This window comes from Larus michahellis, chromosome 15 (genome assembly GCF_964199755.1).
Source record: "Larus michahellis chromosome 15, bLarMic1.1, whole genome shotgun sequence".
Classification (NCBI taxonomy): domain Eukaryota; kingdom Metazoa; phylum Chordata; class Aves; order Charadriiformes; family Laridae; genus Larus; species Larus michahellis.
The window spans coordinates 8359061-8378124 of NC_133910.1; the positions used below are offsets into that span (position 1 = coordinate 8359061).

The 19064-nt window shown below is 42.4% G+C and overlaps 1 protein-coding gene across 6 annotated transcripts in view; it reads right to left on the bottom strand.

The window, feature by feature from the left end:
* The window catches only part of RALGPS1 (Ral GEF with PH domain and SH3 binding motif 1), a 118955-nt gene extending 100094 nt beyond the window's left edge, over positions 1-18861 (bottom strand). For 2 of the 6 annotated variants that reach the window (XM_074608541.1, XM_074608536.1), the window contains exons 1-3: positions 18708-18861; positions 14585-14705; positions 3997-4096 (exon numbers count right to left, since the gene is read on the bottom strand). The gene's annotated coding sequence lies outside the window, so the exon portion shown is untranslated. Of the gene's footprint in view, positions 1-550; positions 724-1262; positions 1363-3996; positions 4097-14584; positions 14706-18707 lie in introns of all 6 variants that reach the window. The other 4 variants (XM_074608539.1, XM_074608538.1, XM_074608537.1 and 1 more) reach the window with 4 other exon arrangements.
* Positions 18862-19064: the final 203 nt, after the last annotated feature.

Genomic DNA, 19064 nt, shown 5'->3' on the forward strand with positions numbered 1-19064 from the left:
AATAAATAAATAAAATTAAAAACAAACCAAAACAATACAAGAGATTCCATAGTTCTTTCTCAGAGAAAAGAACTTCAGAAACAAGATGATCTTAGGAACTAACTTCTCTTTTCTCTTTCAGGCGCCAACTGTGAAGGAGTGTAACTGAGTGTCCCTAAAGCCATGCCAAGTCCTGATCCCCCACACTTCCAATCAACTCAAGAAATGCAGAGGGAAAAAAAGTGTATTACTTGTCATTTATGTTGAATTAGGTTTTACATGAAGTCCACGCTAGGCAGTATTCATCCAGAAACTGTTGGTTACCATGACATATTTAAGAAATCCAAGCTATTGACTGAAAAAATGGTGCTTCCTCACTTTGTCCTGCTCATCACTTGAATTAGTCTCATAACTGGTGATTTAAGTCCCACTGTACTTTTCTAATGGCAAATCCTATTTGCAGCTGCTTAGGCCTCCACTAATATCTACACAGACAGGTGTGCCTGAAAGCATTTTGTGTCAGGCCCCAAAGAACGCAAGTTTTCCAGAAAAGAGAACCGGCCAACATCACCCGTCTTAGTTGGAAGGATGAATCTCACGAATCTCAGCTAATCCAGCCTCAGCACTGTCTGAAGTGAGACTTTTTTCCAAACTGGATTAAGCAGACATGTGCAGATCCAAGCTGGCTTCGGACTCCACATACGTAATACACCTTAAGCTTCCTCCAGAAACCAACAGACTGGACTGCAAAAAAAAAAATCGAGTACGTGGTACCACAAAGAAGCTGCCTCAACCCACTTGGATCAAATAATCCATTCCAGACTTACGAAGTATTTAATGAAAACACTGAAATACAAAGCGTTTAATGAATACTAAGAAAAAAAAGCAACACCAAAAAGCCCAATATTGCAGTTCTGAATTAACAAAGCCATTGATCACAACAGTAATACTCATACCTACAAGAACCATCAATTTTGAAACAAGTATTAAACAAAGATAATTATTAAGTATTTATAAATATTTATCTCCTTGGTATCAGGAAATCAGATTTCTTCTTGGACATATGGTAATTATTATACACTAAAGGATATGCACCATACAGACATAGGCGGGTATATAATTCTACAAATATAATTAAGTTGCATGTCATTCAGAGAAAATAAAATTTTTATATAAATAGGCACAATTACAGTGAGAACAACTGTCAAGATTATAGCCTTAACTGAAGTAGCAAGGGTGCTCATAAAAGAATTACACACACATTTTTAATTAACATCACTTACCCAATGACAAGAGACACTTCCAGGTAGAAAAACATTCCTTTTGGTCAAAATTTTATGTAAGGGGAAGTGAAGGGAATCCTAAGCAACTTTATTTTCAACTCTACACAGCAAAGAAAAATCTGAGTGTAAGACCGGCTAATTCAGAAAATTGCTCAGAAGGCTTTTTCATGTCGCTTAAAAAATTGTCACCGATGGATATGTCTGATCCTTCCCTCATACTGGACCTCTGATCATTGCTGCAACACTTAATAATTAATTCATTGTTCCTATAGAAGATACTGTTTGGAAACAATCTTTCTCTGTATTTATCTGAAGTAAAAGGCAGAACCAAAATTCAAACTCTACTCTCAAACACAGCAAAAACCACACTTCACATAGACACTGTATTTGGTGCATTTTGGGCATCTGTTCTAACTGCTAGCTTAAAAAGTTAAAAGCTGCCCTTTCATTAATGGTCCAACGACAATTAGCACAACGACACAGCACCTGCCAAAGTCCTTCAGTTAAACGTTCAACACAACACATTACGCTCTTATCTTAATCACTGAAAACTTTGTCAGCTAATACATCATGATGATATATTGGACTCGATGGGAGTCCACATAATCTCACAACTAAGACTGCACTCACATCCTAAACGATCTTATAGGGACCCACTAACAGACCGTAGGGCTACAATGAAATGGCCGATGACGTGACAAGGGGACAATTTTACAAGGCTTACTGAGGTGACAGCGTTCAACCCCATCCATTGCCAACCGCCACAGAGAAGGTCTTAGTACAGGATCTGCCTCTCGCTTTGTCAGGTAAGCGATGCTTTGCAAGACGCAGATCTGAGAACCCAAGTGGAACCCTAAGAGCAAACTTATTAAGATGGGCATAAAAAAGCTGACATGGTTCAGACTCGCAGGATCGTACGGAAGAGACTGCTGAATACAAGCACCTGTTGCATTAAAAGAAAGAACTTTTCCTCCCAAATTAAATAACCAGTATTATGCCTCTGGGGTGAAAACTAAAATACCTGGCTATTTCTAATTATTATACCTAAATCAGCTGCTAGGGACAGGTTAAAACACCGACACCATACAGCCCCGTTTCACTGCGCAAAGAACTGGCATGCTGCAGAACGTTTATGCACACTTTAAGCAGACAGATAGCAAAACTTTTTCAGATACAGCATGCACGTAACACTAAGAGCAGAACCACTTGTGTCTGTCTGCACCTGTCTGAGCGTGTGCTCAGGCCAAGGACTGCTCCCACCATCACCAGCTCGGCTCAAGCTCCGGCTCTCTTTAAATGGAGAAAACAAAGAGCAGGGCTGTCCCCACAGCAGACACGGCTGAACCGCTGGGGATACGGCCACCTCCCCCTCTGCCTCCGCACCTCCGACCACACAACAGGGAGGTGCTGGAAAAGCAGCTGAGAACAAAACCAACCTCTTACTTGACTTCCTTGAGAAAGACGAGGCCTTCACCCCACCTGCCATCCCTAAAGGCCTTACATGACAAACAGCAACAACTCTCCCACCAGGTCACGGGCACGCATGAAATCAGTGACTGCTTCAAATAATGACAGAACCCCTTCAGTTAAGCTAGTCAAGAAGCCATTTCCTTTATCTTGTGTCCTGATAAAATTAACTGATCTTTTGAACACTAACAGACTGCAAAGTATTCCTAAGTCTGGAGTTGCTCTTGTTAATAGTCCTTAGAGATACTGAAGTGGAAAGCAATTTTCATGATGTAATTTCTTTAAAACGTGGCATTTACATCAAGGCCACAAAAATATTCTCATCTCCTCCTTCTCCGCCTTTCTGACTAGGCTTTCCAGTGTGCGGGGGCTCAAAAATGCTCTGAAAGGGGAAAGAAAAATCCCATATGTGATCTTGTATCCCGTCCAAGTTCAGTTTTACTCCAAGTTTTAACGTTCACTAAACCAAAAAGAGACAGAAGTGCTTTAATATCTGAATCCAAAAGCACTAACATACTTTAGCCCTTCAACATTCAGTACGTAGAAGAAGCTTTCAAGGTTAGATGCTTTCATTCTAAAAAGGACCGAAACAGATTTTTCCCCAAATGTTTAAAATATAACACAAGCATTAAAAATGCAGGTTTTTTTACTATGTGTATAGGTTTCTCCAAGACTCACATCTCCTATGAAAAAGTACTTCCCTACACACCCATTTGTTTTGCTGCCTTGAGGAAAGTCATATGGAGCAATTATCCTTTCAAGTTAAATCCAAGAAAGAGTTTATAGTCTTACGAAAGTGATTTGATGTATTTCCGCCCCTGCTATCGCAAAAGGTATTATCCTGCAAATTAAGTAACACTGGAGCTACTACTAAGCCTACTGTAACAAAAGGCTGTCAGACTACATACAGAAAGATATGAAAAACAATATAAAAGCCTGCTCCCCCATACTTGCAATATTTCATTCCAGTAAGATTAAAAAGAAATTTTTGAAATTCTGAAAGTCATCAAAGGTCCAATATGTTGGCAATAAAAGGTAAAAAGTCACCAAAATTACATATAATTTCTCGTCATAGCTTTTGCTTCTTAAAAATTCTTTCAACAGGTTAATCATTACAATGATGCATTATACAAACAGCGCTAAAAAAAAGGAAAACAGGGAAAACGTCTTATCTGTTTGTACAGAAGGTTCACAGGTACGTTGCAGTAGATCTCATCCATATACTACCAGAAGCAAAGTGGATAAATCAGGATGCAAACATACATACCATCAGAAGTTGTCTGTTCTTCGTTGCCAACTTAACAAACTCATTTAGATATGTAGTTCTCTCTGAAGCAAAACTGAAGACAGTGCAAAAAAGGACTAAACTGGAAAAAACAAAATCCAAGAAACCACCATCAAAACTGAACACAAAAGAAACCACCATAGCCATTATTTTACCAGCATTTGTTAAATTTTGTCATCTATGGCACAGAAGTGACATTTTCTGAAAGCAGAAACTCCAATTTTACATTTCTGTTGTAATGTATGCATGTAATTCAGTTACAATGACCATAAGTTCATTCCCATTACTAGTTATCCAACTCACAAGAATGTCACTAAAAGACTCTTAAGCACAGATACCACCTCTGGCCAAGGAAGACCCTATGCCCTAATTTCTGAATGCTAGCGGAGCAAACTGGGGAAGTTACTAACTGTTCACACTGCTCTCAGCAAATACGAGAATAACCATGTTAGCAACCACTGATGACCACTGTTCTTATGGATTTTCTTGTTGGAGGAAAAAACATCAGCTAGAGAGGCTTTTGATCAGACCTGGTACAGCCATTCTGGGCTCCAAAAGTTAACTGTCCTCGCTGATTTCGAACCTCATTTTCTTACTACTTTCATTAGTTCATTATGGTTTTCCTAATATCACTGATTCATGAGCTGACAGGCACAGCATGCTTTTAAGAGAACATACATTGGTATTCTGCCAAAAGATAACTGTTCTTTCTTATGCTTAAATTAGCTGCACAACTGCTTCAGCGTAGACAATTACAGAACACTAGGGCCCTGTCTGGGTACTGATAAACTTGGTTGGAACCAACAGAAACTACTAGCTGAGTTGTTGTTTTTTTTTAAAAATAAGTTTAGAATAGAGTATTTCAGTTGGAAGGTACCTACGAGGATCATCTAGTCCAACTGCCCGACCACTTCAGGGCTGACCAAAAGTTAAAGCGTGGTATTAAGGGCCATTGTCCAAACACCTCTCAATCACTGACAGGCGTGGGGCAACGGCCGCCTCTCCAGGAAGCCTGTTCCAGGGTCTGACCACCCTCTTGTAAAGAAATGCTTCCTAATGCCCCGTCTGAACCTCCCTTGACTCAACATTGGAACCATTCACGGAATCACAGAACAGTAGGAGTTGTAAAGGACCTCTGGAGATCATCTAGTACAACCCCCCGGCCAGAGCAGGGTCACCCAGAGCAGGTGGCACAGGAACGTGTCCAGGAGGGGCTGGAATGTCTCCAGAGACAGAGACTCCACCACCTCTCTGGGCAGCCTGTGCCAGGACTCTGCCACCCTCACAGAAAAGAAGTTTCTCCTCAGGTTGACATAGAACCTCACATGTTCCAGTTTGTGCCCATTGCCCCTTTTCCCTGTCGCCGGGCACCACTGAGAAGAGTCTGGCCCCATCCTCTTGCCTCCCGCCCTTTAGGTATCGATAAGCATCGATGAGATCCCCCTCAGTTTTCTCTTCTCCAGATTAAACAGGCCCAGGTCTCTCAGCTGTTCCTCATCAGAGAGATGCTCCAGTCCCCTGATCATCTTCGTAGCCTCTGCTGGACTCTCTCCAGTAGTTCCTGTCCTTCTTGAAGCGGGGACCCCAGAACTGGACACAGTACTCCAGATGTGGCCTCACCAGGGCAGAGTAGAGGGAGAGAATGACCTCTCTCGACCTGCTGACCACGCTCTTTTTAATGCGCCCCAGAACACCATTGGTCTTCTTGGCCACAAGGGCACATTGCTGGCTCATTCCCACATGTCCTGCCCCTGGATCCCATGCAAAAGTGCTCAGCACCTCCCTCTCCACTTCTTCTCCTCAGGAAGCTGTAGAGCAACGAGGCTGACCCTCAGCCTCCTTCTCTCCTAACTAGATAAACCCAGAGTCCTCAGCCGCTCCTCAGAGGACATGCCTTCCAGAATTTTCTATCAAACAACAGAATGGTTAGCTGTCATCAATCAAGATAAGAGAATGAAGAATACTGAAAGAATCTTGCTTTCTACTTCCAGCAAGATCAACAATATACTATTCCACTTATTGGCAATTGCCCCAGCCTAAGGACACATTTACAGTAGATGATATAGAGCTCCATATTCAATTCCGAATTGTTTTTCATCATTGCACTCATTTTCCTCTTTCTTCATTCAAAAACTATTCCTCCAGATGTTCACCATTAGAACATTTCTTTCCTTGATGAACCATGAACAAAGTCATACTCGGATGCTGTGGGCGTAGAGTACAAATCAGAGTACGTTAGCACAGTTAACGTACTGGAAGAGGAAAATGGGACTCTATTATGAAAACAGGATGAAACAATAACGTGGTTATACTTGTGCCCCTGTGTTTGCCTTCAGCCACTGATGCGAAACTTGTATCACCATCTACATCACATCCAGCTTCAGCCCAGAGGCTTGTAAGAGGGGGAGAAAGAAGTCCCATCTTTTTGTACTATTGCTAAATAAAAAGGCAATTAGCATCGCAGTATCTAAAACTGTATGGTGCTTGTTCTCCATATCTAGATATTTACATACCTCCCGCCCCCGCTAAGTTTCTTTTGTTTAGTATCATCATTCTAATATTAAAAACGGAAAAAAAGTAAATTTTCAAAATCCTTCTGAGTCTGAGCAACTGGCAGCTGTTTTGTCATGGCAGTGACAGAGCAGCCAGTCGGGATGGATTTCTAGAGGAGAATTCCTTTACATCCATGAAAGAAGCAGCTGCTGGGTGCTCTGTAGAGACTTGCTAAGTTAATGCACAAACCTCAGAAGCACTGCGCAACACTGGCGTAAAACCATTTAATTCCTGACTGACAGCATCTCCTCCCAAAAATTTAGTACATTCAAACACTACGTTATATCTTCACTTTCCCGAGTGCCCTGTCCAGTCAAGTATCACCTCTCAAACCCCTTTTCTCGTCCCCTCACATACGACTGCTGCCGAGTGGAAAAGGACCGCATCTCCCACAGTAAAGGCAGAAACGATGCATGTGAACCCCAATTCCTTCAGAAAACAGCGATCTTTTGTATGCCATTCTGAGCCCTTTCATGATGTACAATGCATGCACAAACACACACGTGAGACGACGACTGAGCTGGCTAAACAGTCACAATGCTTTATAAGAAAAAGCTCTTTTCATTCCTTTTGAAATAATTCAACATTAGACCTTGGTGGCCATTTCGTATAACACGAAAAATTCTAAAGTATTAAAAAAACCTGCGTTTAAATAATAATTGTGTACTAACAGTTTAGTAATTAAAAAAAAACCTTTAGGCTATAGAAGATTAAAAAGCCACTGCATTTATATGACCAATGATCCTCCTAAGCAAAAACTGCCTTGTGTATTCTCAGCATCCGTTTCACTGCAAAGTCCCTAATATATATCATTATGCTTTAGGCAACAGTACCACCTATAGATAAAATATGCCATGAACAATTTAGAAGTCTCATGCACATTCTTTTCTGCAAAACTTCTTATTATGGCTAATGAATAACAATGGAAGTGTAATGGAAATAATATTTATAATTTAGTACATAGATCCCTATATTGGTCTGTGACAAGATCCAATGACAATACACCTTTTGAAGGGAAACGGCACTCCAACGTTCAGTGCAGCAACTTACACCAGTCACTGTTCCTACCAGCACAAATACAGAAGTTGGGCAAAGTAAGCGTGTCCCAGACTCAGGATCACTAGACCTGTCAATCCTCACTAGATTGAAATACGATTTTAACCAAAACTACTATAAACGTTAAGGATCTATGGATTAACTATGTGTTAACCCCACTGATCTACCTGACCAGAAACTGAAATCACTGAAATAGATAAATATTCTTCAATAACACGCATTGTTCCTGAGCAAACAGGCTGAAAAGCTGATTCTTTCAGCACCTCCCAATAGCTGCCAAGGAATCAATCAGATTCAAAGTTGATTTCTCTGAATAAAATTATCTCAACTCTCCTACTTCCACCCCTCTGGTGCACGTACACTAAAATGAGTTCTATCTCAAGGAAAGAAGCAGTTGCTGTGATGAGTTTAAGAAACAACTTCAGGATCTGGGTCCCAAACTCCCTGGGTTTTATGAATACTGATTTGATTTATACCTAACAGCAGGTTAAAAACAAGATACAAAGTTCAGGTCAGGCTTTTATGCTGTGCTCTACTTGACTAGTCACACGGTACACTAGACCCCCGCAGACTCCTTTGTCATAGTCAGGCTGCTCTACAACAGTCCAAATCCTGAATTTTCAAAATAACTTACTGTCGTAGGGCAACCTGGAAACAAACAAATCTGTGGCAACCACTACACCAAAAGGGTATGCTGACATCCTACAACTTGAATAAGAATGAGCTCTTATTATTTCTCAAAACCATAATGAACGCAAAGTCTCAGTCTTACAGTTTAAGAGCTGTATGCACAATCTCGTAACAGAAAGGCTCTTCCAAATGCTCCTGAACTGCCAAACTTTATTTCAAAATTACTAAATATCTCATAGGATCCTTAGTTGCTAAAACCATGGAAGAGTAGGGGGCTGACAACATCGGTGTGAATGTGCAATGCTATTTCCATCCTGATTATGTCCCATATCTTTACTATATCCACCGATAACTGAGTTCACTCTAATGACCATTTATTATATTTACAAGTTAACTATAAAGTGTTTCTTCTCCTCTCTCCATTCTACCGCCTCTACCATCATTAATGCATCAAGAAGTAAAGTAACGGTATGATCAACACAACTTGCATAAGAAAAGCAAACATCACAAAGTGATGTTCTACTAAGAACGATCTCAGGCTGGAAACCTAAACAAATTAAGACTAGAAATACAGTCCAGGGCTCTAATAATTACAAGCCATTTGAAGAACTTTGCACTGACTGTGGAATTTTACCCATGTCAGGAAATCTTTATATCTAGGTTGAATTTATTTAATTATTTATTTAAATAAAAACGCAAAACAACCTCCTACAACAAGACTGAATAAGAATCTGAGTAAGTTTTATGACATACAGTATAGAAGACACCAGTGATTAGTACCAGAGTCCTCTCCTGTTTTCATGATCTATTAATTAATATAGGACACATATCAATGAAAGCTGAAAATCACTTTCTTGAGCAACAGAAAGTACTAGCAACAGTACACAGCTATACTTGGCAAGTGCCACCAGCACCGATAACATGAAATTGTCACTGCGAAGCCCAGACTCTGCAGTAAACATCCACAAGGAAATGGGAACCAGTAAAGCTTGTTAATTTGTCATACAAACACGGATTTGCTGGGAAATGGCACCGTGACTTAAGGGCTCTTTTAGCCTGCCTGGTGTGACAGTCCCGCACCACAGTGTTGCAGATACTCCTCCCCGAGTTAGAGAAAAGCCGCATCACGGTAAGTTATTAGCATCTGGAACCTATTTTCTGTTTCTGCAAACCGAGCTTTCCGTTTTCATTGTGAAACAGACAGAAATGCCTCTGAACTGAAGCAGTAATTTCTTGTCAAACACTGCATTCTGATTAAAATTCCTCTGCAAAACTAGCTGAAGTTTCATATTTAGCACCAGTCTCAAGATTAGAAGACACCCTGTCTGTCACACTAAACATGATTAACATATTTTGAAATAGTATATAAACAATATATGATAGAGAGGAACTAGTGAGGACTAGTATTTGCAATATTTGCCACAAAAGCATAACAGCCTTTGCAGCTTCTGTGTCTTCCATCAAGTGTTTTTTTTTATTCAAACGTTTGAAGTCAGCAGGAGCATCTCAAAGGTTTTACTATAAATGGACAAGAAAAAAATAAAGTTGCATTTCTTAAATGAAGAATAACGACTACAAGCTACTCCAAAAAAAAAAAAAAAGAAATCTAGCATCCTTTGCTGCCACTTGGAATGCCTCATTCCGTGTCAACCACAAAAACCTGTGGATTCTCCTCTCCGAACCTTATTTAATCGAGTTTTCGAACACTTCAAAGTTTGCAATGCTCCACTAGGTGGCAGCGATTCTTAACTTATTACAGGCCTGTTTCCAAAGTGTCTTAAAAATTTTAATATGCAATTGTAACTCAGAAAAGAATATGTACTCATCTTTGATAGTTTAAGAAATGAAAATGGAAGAAATTGCTTTCTAGATTTCAGGTTTTTTATGCAATTACTCTGAGAACCTGTTTTACACCATCCCTCAGAAAAATAATGGAAATAAATAAGAAACAAAGCGTGACAACTCATTCAGAAGACAACACTAGATTGCGCTGTACTGTCCTAAATCCTGAAGAACAGAATTTACTCAGGGCTAGACAATCTCCATGGATGACGCAGCTTCTCTGCACAACCTGTTCCAGTCTCACTGAAGTAAGAGTTTTCTTGTATTTAGGTGGAATTCCACGTGTTTTCCATGTACTCCATTCGATTTTAATTTGTGCCCGTTGCCTCTTCCGTTCACTGGGTACCACTGAAAAGATTCTGGCTCCATCCCCTTTCCATCCTCTTACCGCGGTATTTCTACACACGGGTGACGCCTCCCCTGAGCCTCTTCTTTCCCAGGCTCCGCAGCCTCAGCTCTCTCAGCCTCTCCTCTCACGAAAGATGCTCCAGTCCCTTAATCATCTTCGGGGGTCTTTGTTGGACTCATTCCAGTAAGTCCGTAACTTTCTTGAACTCTGGAGCCCAGAACTGGACACAGCGCTCCAGACACGGCCTCACCAGGACTGAGTAAAGAGGGTGGATCCCACCCTACAACCTGCTAGGCATGTTCCTCCTGGTGCAGTCCTGCATGCTTTTCCACAGTACCACTGCAGCCAGCAAATAACCAGTAAGGAGGGGGGAAAAAGGAAAGACAAAAGTGAAGAGTGCCTTATTTGAAGACGAATGAAGCAAACTCCCTTTTCCTCCCCTTCCCACTTTTTCTTCAGACTAATAGCAGAGGTCGATTTACAAAAGTCCCAAGACCCTTCATCATTGACCAAGGAGCAAGAGTCTTTGTGTGAGGCACAATACAACAACAAACAAAACAAGAAGTTATGCAGAGCTATCAGGACATGGGCAAATAGCATAACACAAGAAACGGCCAGACTCAGAGACTACAACAATACAAGAGAACAGAAGAGGATTACTCTTTTGTGACACAAGCACTTCTGAGTTCCAAAAAATACTACAGCTTGCTTTCTTAGGAAAAACAGCGAGAAGTAAATTGGGAAACAGAAGCAAAAGCTTTTATGACTATTCATTTAAGCAAACAAAGTAATGGTTGCTATCCAGAACCAACCAGTTCTTCGTGTCTGAATCCTTTAGGCTGGCAACTAGAAAATTGCTGGGTAATGGACTTTTGAGCATTTGATGAGGCCTATTCTGAATATCCTTGACAAAGGGGACTACAGTTCCATTAGAAGACGACTCACTCTCTTTGGGGGAGGAAGGCAGGAGTGAGCGAGCAGAATCAGTACGCTTGCCACACAGGAGAGAGATTAGACGACCGAGAGAATTTGACTGTTAGGAGTCCCAGTGGAAACGGAAACAAAGATCAAAAATGATGTAGAAACTGAGGCAACAGAGACGTTTATTATTTTGAGAGTATTTAAGTACAATGAAGACTTTATACAGTGTAAATATCTACTTATTTCAGTTAACATGTTCCAGAAGCCAACTGTAAATCTGAGGCTCCTGTAGTAGAGAACTTAGGAAAAAGGTAGGCGTCCAGGAGCGGCTCAGAGCCCATTACTGGCTACAGGGCTTACAGCCACTGCACCAGCGGGGGCCGCTTCCAAGGAGGTGCAACAAGACAGAGCCTGTGCCAAAAAAAAGACACTGACAGAAACACTAAAGCCCAGCAAACAAGGGATGGATGATTGTGTTCCTTGCCTGCAAGTTTGTAGGAAGGAGTCGAACATTCCTGTATTCGTCTTTAAACCCTCGGACCTAGGAAGGAACCTCCTATTGAGGAGAGAGATGACGGAAGGAGGAAGGAAAACCAGAACTACACAACAGAAACTGCAAAACATTTACCCAGGTAGGTATGTGACAAAAGTTATTTGTATGTGTACTTTCTTATGCATGAGAGGATCTGAAGTCAGGAAAATGAGCCAGGGACAGGTACAGATAGGGATTAAGAAACACACGCGAGAAGGGAAAGAATTTATGTAGCAACTAGAAACATGCCAAAAACAGATCCTGAAGGGCAGAAAGATCAGCAAGAAAATTACTTATGTGAGAATATGACCATGTGAAAAAAGCAAAGAAAGTGACAGCATACCAGTGAAGGAAAAAAGATGAATCGGTCTGCCTCTGCTACAGAGCAAGGAGCTGTCTAACGACAGGACAGCCAGAACGCAAGAGAAGGAAAACAGCCTCACCAGAAAAGAGTCAGGGAGGTCGGATGGACCGAACACCAAAGTTCAAAGGCACTAGAGGTTTAGAATTTTCACAAAAAGCTATCTGGAATTTTCAATCCAAACAAAGACAAACAAGTCAGTGATGCTGCTCAAGAACCACCGAGATAAATAATCATCTCAAAAATGGTACTAGAGTAAAACGTTGACGGGGAAATGGGGGGAGTGTGGAAACCCTGACTAGTGAAAAACCCCCACAAACTTACATAGTGGAAATGAAAAAATAAAAAGAAAATAAGAATAGTCCAAAGCCAACCTGGCGGGAAGTCTGCAACAGATATTAAATACAAAGATTAAATAATTCTTTTGTCATGTAAATAACTGCGTGCTGTGGGAATAGTTCAGAGATGAAGAATAAGCAATACACAGCCCAGAATTATAGAAGTCTGTCCTTTAAAAGAAAAGAAAAAAAGCTGAGACTAAAAGTGTGGAAGAACAGCACTGTTAATGGAAGTAACTATAAAGAAGTGGAAAACACAACATCTAATACAGGAATGAATGCAATGAATGCTTTAAACAGTATACTTACTAGAGCTGGTAATCTAGGTAGCCAAATAATTTCCTGCCGCTCTAGACCAAGAATTCAATCTGCTTAATTTTACTGATTTCCAAATACTCCTAGATGACAGAAAAACTATTTCAGCAGAACATTTATATTCCATATGACAGAATCCCTACAGTTCACCGAATGCAACATGGCTGGCCATTTACAAGCCACATACGCGTCAACTTCAGAAAAGCTCCATCCTCTCCAAACTGGCTCTCAGGTGCACTAGCAGGTACGTGGTACTCGCAGCTTTTCAGGGCAGTAGCAGACATGGGAGGAAAAAAAAAACAATCTCCCCAGAGGTATGAAGATGTGTGTTTATAGGAGGGAGGGAATGTTGGCACAACAAAGCCATGTCTTGGACCCTGCTGAGGTTAAAGTATCGTATCTTAGCCTTTGGATAAAGAAAGCCTTTAACGCCTTGATAGTCGTACTGTCAAGTTTGAAAACAAGATTAAAGCATCAGCTACCCATGTGCTAAACTGAAAACTAATCCAATGTAGATATAATATAGAAATGCACATTCCAAAATTTTCGAATACTGGGTGAAAGAACCTGAACATTTCATGCGTACAGGTCCCAGAGACAATTATTCAGTTAGCTAAAACACTTCTCAAGAGCATCAGACTACCAATTTCAGTTGTCTCAGGCTTCCTCTAGACTTTGACAGTAAATCTAGCACAAAAATCTACCCCATGCATCTCAGAAGACTGGTGTAAAGTGAAGTGGTCTAGAAACAATCCTCATTCCAAACAGATGACTGTGTGAAGACGTCTTGACTGTAATACACACAGCAATTCAAGCAGGCTATCGGACCAGATTCTCCAATCTAGTCTTCCACTGACACTTTTTCAGAAGTAATGTCCTTCAACTGCTGGTCTTACTTTCCTGGAAGAGTGAAAGAACACTATACTGCTATTTCAGTGGCCACTTCTTTCCCATAACGTAGTTGGGGAGTTTTGCTGTGATGCACTACATTACTTTACCTTAATCCAGACTACATGCAGTTGACATTCTGCAGGTGTCACCCTTACAAATGCAGCTCATGCAAAAATAATAATAATAAAAAATATCAACTTTTATAACCATATAAACCTATATTTACCCTATGTTAACTGGCAATTACTTCACATAAATGAAACAAGAACACAAACTCCATCTTAACAAATTCTAAGAAACAGAATGAGGAGAAAGCATTGCTGCATAATGTCGAAGGGAACAAAGTGAAAAATACTTTTAGGTTAGCAACAGTAACCACAAAAGCAATACTTGTCCTTAACAAAGAACAAATAATAAATAAAACCCCACAAGTTAGGAACCCAATACCATCTTGATCCACATCAAGACAGAGCTGCAGCTCCCCCTCCAGCAGAAGTTCTCCCTCAAAAGCCATTACCCTTCAAGCAAGTCTGCTGCCTTGCATAGCTTAGAAGGACAAGATACACATCTAGGAGAGTTATACTTTAGAAGAATCTCAATACAACAGTCACAGGAAAAGAAATATATACCTGCTGTATTACAGTATAATACTATCATGACTCTAACGCGACTCGAGGTTCTCTAGCCAGAAGAGAACTGACAGACACTTCTGTAATCTCTGGTATCAAATGTAAGTGAAAACAGGAAAATACCTGTTACTTTAATTACAGCTGGATACTTACAGTAGAATAAGGTAGTTCTGCACTCAATCAACCCATTTTCCTGCACACCACCATCAGTCCATTGTTGGGTCTGGCTCTGGCTATTCAGCAGGTTTCTCTCTTGTTTAGAAGCATGACATTCCTGTAAATTAGCAGGAAATAGGGTTACGGTGACATTTACGATATAACTCAGTTCTTCTCAAACTGTGCATTCCTCATTTGAAACATGCACTCTGGTATTTTTATTCTTAGCTCTCCCTCCCAGCTTCGATGGCTAGTTCCCCATTCTACTTTCATTGGTATGTGACAAATTCCAAAACTCAAAAGAACTAAAGAATACATCACAGATGGAAAAGTAACATATTAGGAATTTCATAACTAAATATTCTCCAAATATGTACCTGTAACTCTTCCTCACTCTGTCTATCAACACAACCTTCTAGCTGATACGGGTTTGCCTACTGGTTTTAATCACTTCTTTTAAGGAGCTTCACGATGGTAAATGCTACTCATTCTCACTTCTTTTTCCTCAAGACTTAACTAAACAAAGCAGAATGGACTCAAAACCAAATACAATCACACTTCTTTCTCTGTATCGGCAAATTAAGCCACAGTTCTTCCACCAAACACGATCAGCAACAAACCTGAGAAAATACTATTTAGGTAACTCCCTTCGGTGCTATTTAGACATAACCCACCCCTTATACCAACTTTTGTAACAGAAAAGAAAATTATACATCAAATAAGAAGAAAATTATCTCAAAGACAGATACTTTCATGTGGAAACTGACCTGCCCATGTTCCTTTGATAAAGTTAAAAATCACTGCAGATCACACAGTGTTACTACCGTGCCTCCACTTTATTCTTCTATTGTTAAGGAACCACCACTTAACAAAAATGTGTATCTTCTAGTCTTTAAATACACTAGTCCCTATGGGCATCAAAGAAAGATATCTTTTGCTGGAAAAGTAATATTCTCTTCATACACCCCAAACTCATCCAAACTCCGAGCATACAGCAGGCACTCCCTGCATGAGCAAATGATCCTAGTTCCTAAAAGAATCAAAATGACAAGTTCTGAATGAGTTAGCATCCACTTAGGTATTTCAACCAAAATTACAGACATAACGCATGTTTGCATCCCATCTTCGCTTCGTCGGTCAGATTTGTTCCCTGGCAATTAAGTTTTTGCTTTGTGCGTGTGCCTGTGTGCGTGCCCCATTGTGTCTACTTCTTTCACTCCAAACAGCTTTGAGAACTAACTTTCTAAGTAAAATTTTGATACATCTGAAAAAATTGCCTTTGCAAACTCCGTGCTGGCAGTCTCCAGTGTATCTGAACTTTTAAATTCGGCAGCATTAATTTTCCCTGTTCCTCCACCTCCCGCATGCTATTAATCATCAAAGGTCATTTAGTACTGAAGACAGACATCAATTAGGAAGACAGAAAGAATTTATCAGGAAGAGATACACCTGATCTCAGCAAACAGAAGCCCATGAAGAGGTTAACAAACAGGGAAAATAACAGCCACTTGTTGGAAAAAATCCATCAATATTTGGAATCCTGCATTAAAGAAGACCTCTGCATCTTGCCACAAAATAACGGAACAACTTCTTATGAGACTAACATTCCATACTTAAACTAGTTTACTTTCTTAGTTAAAAATACCTGTACTTAGGAGTGATACTTCTAAATATCTATTTCTGACTGCTTATGAAATCAACAGATGTAGTCATTATAGAAAATAATCGAAAGCAGCATAATTTAACTGTGTTATTTAAGCAGTCTTCTTTCCTTTGGTAAAAGGATCAGCTATGCTTTGCTAAAACACAAGAGTGGAGTCTACATTGACATACCATTTCTAGAATTTTTTATTCAACATTTAAAATTTGGAAACATTAATTGGTGTAAAAGAACAACACCTAAACCCTTCCACTACTCATTTTTTTGTCACTTGAAGATGGCAATTGGAAGATAAACCTAAAGATATTGAAGTAATATTAAACCAAGCATTAGTTTGTTGAAATAAGAGAATTTTCTTGAAAGCCTAATGTAGTTTCAGAAAACAAATCTGGCTGAAGACTGTATCTAGCATATTGCTCAGGAAACAGAATATAAATGACATAAAGGCCAACTGAAAGTTAGTCTTTCGTTGACAAAAAACAAGAGCAAGCTCAGATGCAAGAGGAGAGGCTGAGAGAAATGCATTTGTTAATCTTAAAATGACCACGCTCGGGATCTTGTTGCTGGCTTTAACTGCCTAATGGGAAATTACAGAGAAGATGAAACCAGACTTTTCTCCGAGGCAAGCAATGAAAAGACAAGAGGCAAAAGAGACAAGTGACAGGAAGGTAAACCCCAATCACACATCAGGAAAAAAAATATTCACAACAAAAATGCTTAGGCATTGGAACAAGTTGCCCAGAGAAATTCAAAACTCAGGGAGACGCTGAGCAACCTGCTCTAAACTGGCCCTGCTTTGAGTAGGGATTTGGACTAGATTATTTGTGATGATTCCTCCCAATTTACATTATTCTATGACTACAGTCATTCCTTATTCTAAAAGCTGTGTGTTTTCCTTGACATCAATTCAGTCCAAGCTAGAGCCTGTGAATACCGAAGCATACTGATCCATATCCCACCCTAAACGTCTTAGTCTAAGTTTTGCACGGTTGTTTGAGAAGCATTTGGACAACGCTTAGATGTATGGGTTTACTTTTAGATTGCCCTGTGTGGAGTCAGGAGTTGGACTCGATGATCCTCGTGGGTCTGTTCCAACTCAGGATATTCTGTGATTCTGTGTTACAGCACTATTGTGTCTAAACTCCTACTCACAGCGATTTAAGCTGTAAGAGATCATTAAAATCACTTAGCCTGATCTTCAGTTTTTAGTGACAGATCTTTAAATTTCACCCAGTTGTTTGTGTGTTGGCCTCAAAAATTTATCTCAAAATGAACACAGGATGTTTTTCCTGAAAGATAACAGAGCCATCGAAGCCTCCTGCTTTCTTGCTCCAGAACTGCATCCTGATTTCTTATTTAAAGTGTTTTGGCTTCAGTCACATTTGTTTGTACTCTGAACATAACTGCAGCTGTACCAGGAGAACCTGATGATCTGTGCAGGGCAGCTTCCAAACCCCACTTTGAAAGCATCTGTTGGGCACAAAAGGCACAGATTGCTACATCCAACTCTAAGGTCTTTAAGGCAAGGAATATCTTTCTACTGTGTAACAGGGACCAACCCAGATTTAATATTTTTTCAATAATAAATAAGACAAGTGCCTACATATGTTCCATTTTCTTGGGTCCCAAACAAGAGAGCAAAGACAACGGGCGTGCTGCAGTTCTACAACTGAGAATTTCAGCAACGGTTCCTGCTCTGCTACACGCCAAAACCTCAGACGTACAGAACCTGCTGGAGTCAGACCAAAAATCACCCGAAGTGATCTGAAAACAGACCTCAGCCAACCGAGGTTCTTAACAGCATCTGCACAAAGTCATTCCCGTGATATGCTAATAGAGTTCAAATTTATTCCAAAACTCCAGCGTAGGCCGTGGCCAAACCCGGCGGTTCTCGCCTGCGCCCGGTACCCGACACACCGCGCACGTCCCGCAACGGTCACCCGCGTCCCACGAGCGCGCCGTCCCGCCCCGCGGACCCGCACGGACGGCGAACGCGAGCCGGGACGGGCGCGGGGCTGCGCGGCCCCGCACCAGCGCGTTAGGCGGCTGCCCGCGCACCGCCCGCGGCGAGGGGCCGATCCCGGAGCCACCCTGCCGGACCCGCCGCCGGAAGGCCGCGCGGCGGCCCCGGGGACCCGCAGGGAGCGGCGCGGCGGACACGGCCCCTCCGCCCGCGCACCTGCCCGCGGGCCGCGCCGGGCCCGAGCGCCGCCGCCGGCAGAGCCGGGCTGCGCCCCGCGCCGCGCTCGCCGCCGCTCCGGAGGGCCGGGCGGCGCGGACACCCCCACGAGCGGCGCGGCCCCGAGGGTGGGCTCCGGCCGGGCCCGTCGCCGCAGAGCTCCGCCCGCAGCGGGGACGGCAGCGAAGGGGAGGGCTGCGGCGGAGGGGCCCGCAGCCCGGCGGGCGGGGGGACCGGTGCCACCTGCCCCGCCGGGCACACCGGGCTCATCCACGCCTCACCTGCCCGGGGACGGTGGCCCCAGCGTCGCAGCGGCTGCCCCCGCCGGCACCGGGGCAGGGGCGCCCCCAGCGCCGCCGCCCGCCGGACCGAGCCCCGCCCGCCGCGGCCGCCGAGGACGAGGCCCAGGCCCGGCCGGGGGGACCGAGGGGAGGGGCCGGGGCGCGCCGGATTGACGGGCCCGCCGGCCAATCGTCGCTCCGCTCGGGAGCGCCCACCAATGGGCGCGGCGCGGGGCGGGAGCGCGCGAGCGCGCGGCCACTGCGCAGGAGCCGCCGCCGCCCGCAGGTGCGCGGGGACGGGCCGGGGGGGGAAGGAGTCGGGGTCGGGGTCGGGGTCGGGGTCGGGGTCGCGGCCCA